This window comes from Podarcis bocagei (assembly GCF_964188305.1).
Source record: "Podarcis bocagei genome assembly, chromosome: Z".
NCBI classification, from domain to species: domain Eukaryota; kingdom Metazoa; phylum Chordata; class Lepidosauria; order Squamata; family Lacertidae; genus Podarcis; species Podarcis bocagei.
In genome coordinates, this window is record NC_138140.1 from 6,698,741 (window position 1) to 6,709,496 (window position 10,756).

The window sequence follows — 10,756 nt, forward strand, 5'->3', positions numbered from 1 at the left end:
AAACATAATACATAAAAGCATCAAGCATTAAAAACCTCCCAAAACAGGGCTGCCTTCAGATGACTTCTAAAAGTTGTGCAATTCTTTATCTCCTTGACATCTGAAGAGAGGGAATTCCACAGGGCACCACTACTGAGAAGGCCCTCTGTCTGGTTTCCTGTTACTTTGCTTCTCGCAGTGAGGGAACCGCCAGAAGATCCTCAGAGGAGGACCTTAGTGTCTGGGCTGAGGTATGGAGATGCTCCTTCAGGTATACTGGGCTGAGACCGTTTAGGGCTTTAAAGGTCAGCATCAACATTCTGAAGTGTTCAGAAACATACTGGGAGCCAGTGCAGTTCTTTTAGTACCAGTATTATATTGTCTCGGCAGCCACTCCCAGTCACCAGTCTAGCTGCTGAATTCTGGATTAGTTGTAGTTTCTGGGTCACCTTCAAAGGTAGCCCCATGTAGAGCGCATTGCAGTAGTCCAAGTGGGTGATAACTAGAGCATGCACCACTCTAGTGAGACAGTCTGCGGGCAGATGGGTCTCAGCCTGCGTACCAGCTGGAGCTAGTAGACAGCTGCCCTGGACACAGAATTGACCTGTGCCTCCATGGATAGCTGTGAGTCCAAAATGACTCCCAGGCTGCACACCTGGTCCTTCAGGGGCATGGTTACCCCATTCAGGAACAGGGAGTCCCCCACAACTGCCTGCCCCCCAAAAACAGTACTTCTTTCTTATCAGGATTCAACCTTAATCTGTTAGCTGCCATCCATCCTCCAACTGCCTCCAGACACTCACACAGGACTTCACTGGTTCTGACTTAAAAGAGAGGTATCATCTGCATACTGATGAACACCCAGCCCAAACTCCCTGATGATCTCTCCCAGCAGCTTCATATAAATGTTGAAAAGTATGAGAGAGAGGACAGAGCCTTGAGGCACCCCACAGGTGAGAGCCCAGGGGTCCGAACACTCACACACACCCACTTTCTGGACATAACCCAGGAGGAAGGAGCAGAACCACTGCATAACAGTGCCCCCAGCTCTCAACTCGTCTAGACAGTCCAGAAGGATATCATGATCAATGTCATCAAAAGCAGCTGAGAGATCCAGCAGAACTAGGAGACAGCTTTCACCTCTGTCCCTAGCCTGCCAGAGATCATTTAGCAGCATGACCAAGGCAGTTTCAGTCCCATGATGAGGCCTGAATTCCTGATTGGAATTGATCTAAATGGTCCAGAGCCTTCAGGGGTGCCTGGAGTTGTTCAGCGACCAACCATTCAGCAACCAACTGGGCAATAGTTGGCCATATTGGCCGGGTCCAAATATGTTTTTTAAAAAGCGGTTTAATAACTGCCTCTTTCAGTGGGTCTGGGAAGGATCCTTCACAGAGGTTAGCATTCACCACCCTTCATAGCCCATTGCCCAGCCCTTCCTGGCTCACTTTTATGAGCCAGGATGGGCAAGGATCAAGGAGAGAGGTTGTAGGACTGATGTCCAAAAAGGTTGAATTTCGGGACAATCCCATCACATGTGGAGGTAAGTGCCTGTAGAGGAGCAACCTCTCCAGCATTTTGATGAGGTTCCTGGATGTATCACTGCCAGCTTCCGTGGTGTTAGGTACCATTATAGATAGGTTTCAGGGTCAGTTCCCTTCTTTTGGTTGAGATTGATTTAAAGGGTGGCTTTGACCGCAGTTTAGTCCACTGCGTAACATTTATTTCATAGCCTATGCCATGTGCCCGTTGTTTTTGGATTGAGATGAGGGGGTTTGTGGAATTCTGGAGTAGTATTTTATGTATTGTGGACAGAATCCCTTTGCCATGTTCCTCTGCTGTCAGGAGGTTTTCGAAGGTGGTCAAAGGCCTAGTGGCTGCTGTTTTTATTGCTGGGATGTTTAAGATGTGCAGTTGGTAGTGTGCTTGCCAGGGTATTTGGGTGTCCCCTAGTTTTTCTTGTATTTCTTGTGTTGGTATGGGTTGATTATTTTTGTAGAAGTTTGTTAGGTGGTATAATAAGCCTTTGGTTTGCCAAATTTTTATTTGGAAGTTTTGGGCTGCATGATGAAATAGTAGATGGTGGACCAGGTAGGAACAGTTTTCATACTTTTTCCTTCTATGCTTTAAGCATGGACTATGTGAACTTGTTTGGTGTTATGGGGATTTTTCTTAGTTTGTTTTGGAGGAACAGGTATGCTGTGGTGGGTGTGTTTTTGATTGTGTCTATATCTATATTTGCTTGTTTTGCTGTGTTCAATCAGAATCAGTAATTTCTTCATGGAATCTGTTATGTTGAGACCAGGGACAAAGCCATCCTGGTCTGGTGCTATTAGTTTGTGTAAGAAAAGGTTTAGAACATTAGTCAAGGTTGATGTGAATGTCTTGTAGTCTTGATTTATCATTGAGATTGGGCAATATGATTCTACTTTGTGACTATCTGAGTGGCTTTGGGATAGAGATTATTTTGGAGGATGTCTAAGTTTTAGGAATGAAGGCCCTTTTGATATTGTTAAACAGGCAGGTCATATAGGGAAACTGGATTTCTTTGAATTTCTTGAGAATTCTGCTGTAAAGCCATCAGGCTCTGGAGCTTTGTGTGGTTTTGATTTTTGAAGACCCTCTCTATTTTCTCTGGGTCCATTAATTCTTGTTCCTCTGCAGTTAAGATTGGCATAGTCTGTCCTCTGAAGTTAAGATTGGCATGGTCTGTCCTACTAGGAAATTTTTATTTCCTTTTTTGGATGGATTAAAATTCAGCAAATTCTGAGGTTATTTCTTTGGAGGAGAATGTAATATTGCCCTCTTTTTGGTGATGCAATGTATTCTTGTTTTGAGTGCTTTTTTCCAGCACCTGTTTGCTAATAGTCTGGAGTTTCCCCCTCCATGCTCATAAAGCATTGTTTCAAGTCTAGTGATTGCCATATTGGTGGAAGGTCGAGTCCAAGGTCTCTCAGTAGTTGCAGGCCATGTGTTGTGCCAGTGGTTATATTGAGGCACCAATATTTGTGTCCTGCAGTGTTGAAGCACATGGGCATAGGTTTTTTTTTATTTGGTTTATGGTCTGCTGTGCTAGATCCTGTAGGAGTCATGATGGCGTTATATTGGAGATTGGTTGACTTTCTGAGGTTGTTCCATATTTCTTCTTTCTTTCTGTAGTGGGCAAAGTGCACAATTATGTCTTGTGGAGGGGCACTGACTTTTGGCATGGGTCTCAGAGCTCTGTGTGCCCTTTCCAGGTCATCTACTTTGAGTTCCAGGGCTGGAAGGTATTCTCTGAAGACCAGAGTTCATAGGAGAGTGAGGAGGTGTCAGGGACTGGCTAGATGAGGAGGAGGAGTGGAAACTGCCTGACCAAGATTCCTCCAGGGAAAGCACAAAGAAAGAGGAATTGTATCCTGGATCCTGGTGGTGGAGAACTGGACATACCCCCAGAGGACGGGAAGAGCTGGGAAGTACTGAAGACTGGGATCTTGGAGGAGTAAAAGGAGGAAACAACCAGCTGCCCCAGTACAAGAGCAAAGACAGGAATCAAACTTACCAGCTTTTCTGCTGACAGTCTCCAAGCCCCCGCCCCACTCCCAAAACCAGGTGTTTGATGAATATTCAACAGCAGAGAGCCAGGCAGAAAGAGGATCCCTTGGGGTTCACTGTAGACAGAGGGAGGTGCCTGACACAGAGGGAATGGAGTGGGAGGTACAAGCCAGCCTGAGCAACTGCTTGCCTAGGTGGAACATATCTCAGGGGTCTCCGTATGTTCCCCATTCTGCTTCCTTAATAAAGTTAGCTGGTGTTTCCCTAGCTTTTTCTGATCTGTGATCGAACTGTTCTCCTTGTCAGCTCCACTGACAGGAGCTGATGCTTTAGATCAGAAGTGAGGAGTCTGTTGCTCTCCAGGTGTCCTTAAACCACATCAGCCCCAGCCAGCATGGCCAATGGTCAGGGACATTAGAGTTGTAGTCCAGCAACAACTGCAGGACATCACATTGGCTACCCTTGGATTGTGCCCTGGGACTTTGCATTCAGAATTCATGCATCTCATCTAAGATTCATGAATGAGTGAAAGCTTCTAGTGATAATCTGTAGTAGTAATTCCCCCCACATTACACGGTGCATGCATTGTTCCAGACCAACAGGAAGGACTGGAAATATGTGGCCCTCCAAATGGACACCAATGCCCATCATCACTGACCCTTGATCATGCTGGCTGCAGCTGATGGCAGTTGGAACATCTGGAGAGCTGCAGATTCTCCAGCTCTGATGCAGGGCTTTGCAAGTCACAACCAGCACTTTGAACTGGACCCAGAAACCCTTTGGAAGCTGGTATAGCAAAAAAATAAAAATACATGTATTGGCATTCTATGCACAGAAAATTATCTTCCCACAAGCAGTTTAGCTGTTGCATTCTGCACCAAAAGAAGTTTTTTTTAGATCAGGACTTGGGAACCCATGGCTTTCCAGGTTTTGTTGAATTCCAGCTTCCATCAGCCCCAGCCAGAATAGCCAATGGGCACAGATTATGGGAGTTGGAGTCCAGCAATGTCTAGAAGGGTACAGTTCCGCCATCTGTGTTATAGGCCCACTTGAATGGCAACACCTGAGTTCATGATAGGTATGTGTGACCAACTAGTTTGATGTAACCAAGGTACCACATCCCTTTGGTGGCCTTCTCCAGGAAAGGCCAGAGTGGGCATACTGTCGGAAGTTCTGCAAATGCATTCAGAGCTTTCAGTGCACAAGCTGGCACTCAACTGCAGATGGGGACCTAAGCATAGCTAAGACATTGATTAGGATGGGCCTCCTTGAGCTTTCTCTTTGCTTTTCTCTCTGCCTTGGAGAACAAAAGGCCCTGATGAGATAATGAGATGTACAGATAATAATATACTAAAGGCTAGATTATATATCCCCACTTGGATATATTGCGAGGCATATTCCTCCGTGGGTGGCTTGTGGACAGAGGTTGGCAGTATCGTATTTCTTCCTTTTTGCACTCTTTAATTTCAAGTGGTTCAGCTAAGACAATAATTGTTCAGAGGAGAAGCCCATTACAGACATATGCGTGCATTAATTAAAGCCATCAAGGAATCTGCAACGTTTGCTATTGATTCAGAGACCCGCAGATAATTAATGGCTCTCGATGACACTTTCAGGGAGAGGAAAATGTTTTTCTGGCAGTGCTTCACATATGTGGGATAGACTTCTCTTCTCTTCTGAAAGTCTGCTGTGACTCCTAAAGGCACACAAAAAGAAGACAGCAGGGAGCTTTTGAAAGCCGCTAAACATTTTTGTGTCTGGAAAAAAAGGCATTTGGAATAGGGAACACTGATGCCTCTAAAGGTGCAAATAAACAGAAGCAGCCCAATTTATTACAGTGGTACCTCGGGTTACAGACGCTTCAGGTTACAGACTCCGCTAACCCAGAAATAGACCTCAGGTTAAGAACTTTGCTTCAGGATGAGAACAGAAATCGTGCTCCAGCAGCACAGCGGCAGCAGGAGGCCCCATTAGCTAAAGTGGTGCTTCATGTTAAGACCAGTTTCAGGTTAAGAAGGGACCTCCAGAACGAATTAAGTTCTTAACATGAGGTACCACTGTATTTTGCTGTTTATTATATGCCAGTCTTCCTCAATTGGTGCTCCTCCCAACTCCAATCAGTCCCAGTCAGTATGGGCAGTGGTCAGGGATAATGGAACATGGATTCCAGAAACATATGGACAGCTACAGGATGCAAAATGATCAAGTAGCTGGAACAGAGGCACTGACTTGCACCCAAGATTGAGGAGGCCTGGCATGCGGCATGTGTGTGTAACATCATGTGAGTGTCGTGCATCACATGCACATGACATTACAGTGGTACCTTGGGTTACAGGCGCTTCAGGTTACAGGCGCTTCAGGTTACAGACTCCTCTAACCCAGAAATAGTACCTCGGGTTAAGAACTTTGCCTCAGGGTGAGAACAGAAATCATGTGGTGGTGGTGCAGCGGCAGAAGGAGGCCCGATTAGCTAAAGTGGTACCTCAGGTTAAGAACAGTTTCAGTTAAGAACGGACCTCCAGAACGAATTAAGTTCTTAAGCCGAGGTACCACTGTTTATGTGACATCGCATCATCGGAAGGAAGCCAAGCACAAAGCCCAGCATGGCACAGCTTCAATGGCTGGCGGCTCCTCCTCTCTCATGCTCAGGAGGAGCGGGCTGCTGCACTGTGCCATGCTCAGCTCTGCGCTTGGCATCCTCCACCTCCTTAACACTGATGGGGCCTGGCCCCCTCCCAACAGATTTTTTTGGGCGTGGACACCTCAGCCCCATAGAGTTGACTCGCATGGATCTGGAGCAACTCCCCCACTGAGAAAAGCTTACCACATTGGAGGCTTTCTAGCACTATTGCTTAATACAAGTTTGTCATGGCATTTAGCTAGAACAATAAACTTATGAACTGAACTGAAAGCTTACAGAAAAGGTGAGAAAGGGAGATGACAGAGGTGTATAAAATTATGCATGCTGTGGACAAAGTAAACAGAGAAAAGAAATGACTTCTTCACCTAGAGAATACTTAAGTTACGGAATTCACTCCCAGAATACCTAGACATGGTCACTTGAATGGCTTTAAAAGAGGATCAGACAAATTCATGGAGGTTAAGGCTATCAGTGATTAATAGTCATAATGGCCATGTTCTAGCTATACTGCTAGAGACAGGATGCCTCTGAATGCCAGTTATGGGGATTCCAAATGGGGAGAGAACTGTTACTGTTACTGTTAATGAGTCTTTGGCCTGATCCAGGAGACTATTCTTCCATTTTTAGTTTTCACAACCACAACCTAGCCTAGTTTTGCCAACTCTGCCTGGGTGCCTCTTCAGGGTGTTACAGAACACTAGTTCATTATCCTTTCATTATCTGGAACATCTAAAGGGCACGAGATTGGGGAATGCTGTTATAGATATTTCAGCCCAGCCTTTAAGCAAGTTCCCAGGGCATCAAACGAAAAGCAAGGTATAATTTCTAGCCCATTTTGTTTCAACTGAATTTAAAGTAGGCTCCTTCCTCACTTGGCGGAAACCCCTTTTGGCTCCATCTCCCCTCTTTTCTAGCCCCTCCCATACATGCAGCCATTTTAAGGACATCCCTGCAGATTTTTCTTTTTCTCAGCATGCAAGCAAACAATCTGCCCAAAATGGCTGATGTGACATTTACTCGCTGGAAATTGGAGCTGGGAGCAGCAAAAGCGAATACAAAAGAACCTGTGACTCCTGACAGGTAGGATTCTTGTGGGACTAATTGTTCAGGGCAAACCATAACCACCACCACCCCTCCAAGTGGTTTCATAAAATGAAATAAATTTATCAGGGTCAGAGGAAGTGCTTTTTTCTGGGGGTACTCAACGGTACACAATACTGTAGCACCCTGCTTGTGGTTAACGCTTAGCTGGAATGAAATATTCAACGCAGCAACAGAGAAATTAAAATAATAATTTATTTGTCAGACAAATAAATGAGAGGCACAGTGGTATATGGTTACCAAGCTCTGGCCTGGCCTCCTGCCATTATGGCCAGCACTTATATTCCCTTAATCCAGCCCCCTTTGCTCCTCCTGTGGCTGCCTCTGTTCAATCAGCCTGGTTGAAATTCCTATTGGCTGATTGCTATAACCAATCCTAAAAGATACACCCATATCCTCCTGTCCTTATATGGAACACAAAGAGCTATATATTGTTACATCTATAAATGACAAATAAGTAGTAATATATCTTACATGTGTCTCAACAAGGAATCTTAATTACCAGCTCACCTCTTGCCCTCCTTGCCCTATGGTTAATAATTTTAAATTTTTATCTTGAACAGATGTCAGAGACCTTGGGTTCATATTCTCATGCATCATCAATGAAATATCTCCTTTTGGAGGTCTTTAAACAAAGGCCTGACAACCATTTGTCATGAGTGCTCGATTGGCGTCTCCTGTCTGGCAGGGGGCTAGGCTGGTGGCTGACTTAATTTCAGGATAAATACAACTCTTACAACTATATGAAATAAGAATCTAGCATTTCTTAAATCCTTTGCATAACTACATTTAAGCCAGCATATTTCATACATTATCATAGATAGCTTTTTAGAAGGATAAACTTCCTCAAAGTAAAAGGAAGGAACAGTTTACAGCCTCAAAATAAAATAGGAAAAAGCCTCTTCCCCTGTTTACACTCCCCCCTTCTCCAGCCAGTTGCTTTGTTTTCCATGTGCTCTTGGCCTTTTGTCCTGTGGCTCAAGTTTAACGGTTTTATTTTACTATTTACCAACTCTTAATTATGTTGGGTCTATGTAACCTTGCTCTTAATCTGTAATTCCCTTTTTACGACTTTGAGAATTGTTTTCTGCTATAAATCAAGGGGGGGCCCTTGTCTAGGAGGAAAACATTGCCAAGGTTCTCTAAGCAGCTGGTCTTCTGCCTGGCATGAAACATTTGAAAATCTTTAAGCTTATTTTTAGAATTTTAGGAACCTGATCAAGATATAAGCCAATATAAGCCTTGATTAAAAATGCAGTCTATATTCAGATGCCTCATTCCCCCCTTTCAAGCTCAAGGACCTTGCTACCAAGCGTCCTTGATAGCTTGATCTTCATCATATTCCTGAGGTAAAGCTCTGTATAGGGCCATGATATGAGGTAGAGTTTCATTTGGAATCATCTTGCTAATTGTACTTCTAAAACATGAAATGATACATGGCATCATACATAAAACCATCACTACTACCATCAAGAAAAACAAGCAAGACAATAATATCCCTTTGAGTCTCGCAACATTAGGTAACCAATTGGTGAGCCATCCCATATCCCATCCTTCCCATGTTTGTACTGGGACATGTGCTATACTCTCCATCTTTGTGGCCAACACACGGATTGCCTCACCATTATCAGAAATGTTAAAGCAACAGGCATTCCCTGTCAAGTTCAAGACTCCACATAGGCCTCCCTGCCTGGCAAGTACATAATCCATTCCCATTTTCAGCTGCAAAATGGCGGCTCTACTTTCATCCAACTGTTGTGCAATAAGTCTCAAACTCTGGGCCGTTGCATTGGTTACAAGTTCCACTACTGCTTGCAATCGAATTATTCTGTTTAGATTATAAATAGGATCCCGTGCCCCTTATATGAGCTCACCAGGATTCCAGGAGGCAGGATCATAATAGGCTATAATGCGCTCTGGTGGCCAATCATCAGTATCGCTCCAACTTTGGGTACTTCCTCCTGCTATATGAGAAATATCAGCGTTTCTTCGTGTTCGCTTAGCTGAACTAGTGGGCATAATCCACATTGGTGGTAATACCCATCCCAGGAAACAAGTCCCACTCCATTTGGAAGGGAGTTTCTTGTATGCCCATTCTCCACATATCCACCACAACCATCGGGTCTGAGGGTTTTGGTATGTGGAGTGCATAAGGCGAAATATCAAAAGGGGTATAGAGTTTACAGTGCAGTATGTTAGATTGCCTTCTTCTGTCACAGTTATGTTCCACACCATTTTCCATGCATGAATAAAAGGAGGTGCACAGGGCAAGGTTTTCCGAGTTCGATAGGTAGTACCGTTTGCCCAGGTTTGACTATTCTTAATATAATCCCAAGTATAGTGGCAATGAGAAGAGCCTATCATGGTAGAATCAGCTGCATCTGATGATTTATGTACACAGAATTCACCTTGTACAGGTATAACTCGTAATGGTTTAGTTGAGTTCCATCCGGGGAAATTCTGTACTTCTGTTTGGTGTGGCATTTCGCTTACCATACCAATGGCATTTAATGGTATTGGTAATAAGGGCATACCTCCCTCTGAATCATCTGGCCCAAGAGAGCAAACAAGGCAATTGGTCCTATTTGCAACATTGGCTACCATCTCAGCTAAGCCTACCCACATATTGTGGTCATAGCGGAATCCATTTTTAGCAAATTTGGTCAGATTCAAGGACCCTTCCCCTTCCCAAGGGATCAGGATTAATAATAAAATCATGTTGATGTCTAGCATATGCATTCCTTCCACAAAAGATTACCTTATTGTGATAGCATAAAACTATTAGTCCCAATATAATTCCCCCAGTGACAGAAATGGGGAACCACCAAGACCAAAACATATATCCCGAGGATCCCCAATGAGTAATATCTCTGATAATTGTTCCACAAGGGGGGGCAGTCAATTAATTGTATAAGAGAATCTTTCCTTTCACAATCGCTGGTTCAGATGCTCCTCAAGCTTCAGGCGTGCGCAGGTCAGCCAGCTTCCAGGTTGTGGCTGCAGCAGGCCGGTCGTCTAATGTTGCCCGTGACCTAGCCCGTTCCCGGTAGGGCTAGATACAGGGGTTTTTGGAGAGAGTCAGTTTAAGAGGGTTAGAGGGGTCACCTTTGCACGTCCAACTGCCTTCGGACTTCTTCAAACGGGAGTGATGAATCCAGGGGGTCACCTCAGCTACCTTCACCGCTGTTGGAGTAGAGAGCAAGACGGTGTAAGGTCCACGCCACTTAGGTGCAAGTGGATCACGTTTCCACTCTTTCACCCATCTGCTATGCCAGCCTGGAGCTGATGAATCGGCATGGCAATGCTGCACGGCGTGCGCTCGAGGGCCCAACTGTTAAGATAAAAAACAAACAAACACGGGAGAGAGACAAAAACACGGGAGAGAGATTGCACTTGTCCCTGTGTCACATGGTCTCCTATTTGTTTGAGGTCAGTTGGAATATCCTGAACAAAGGAGGGCGGCCTCCCATACAGGAGCTCAAAAGGTGACAACTTAAGTCT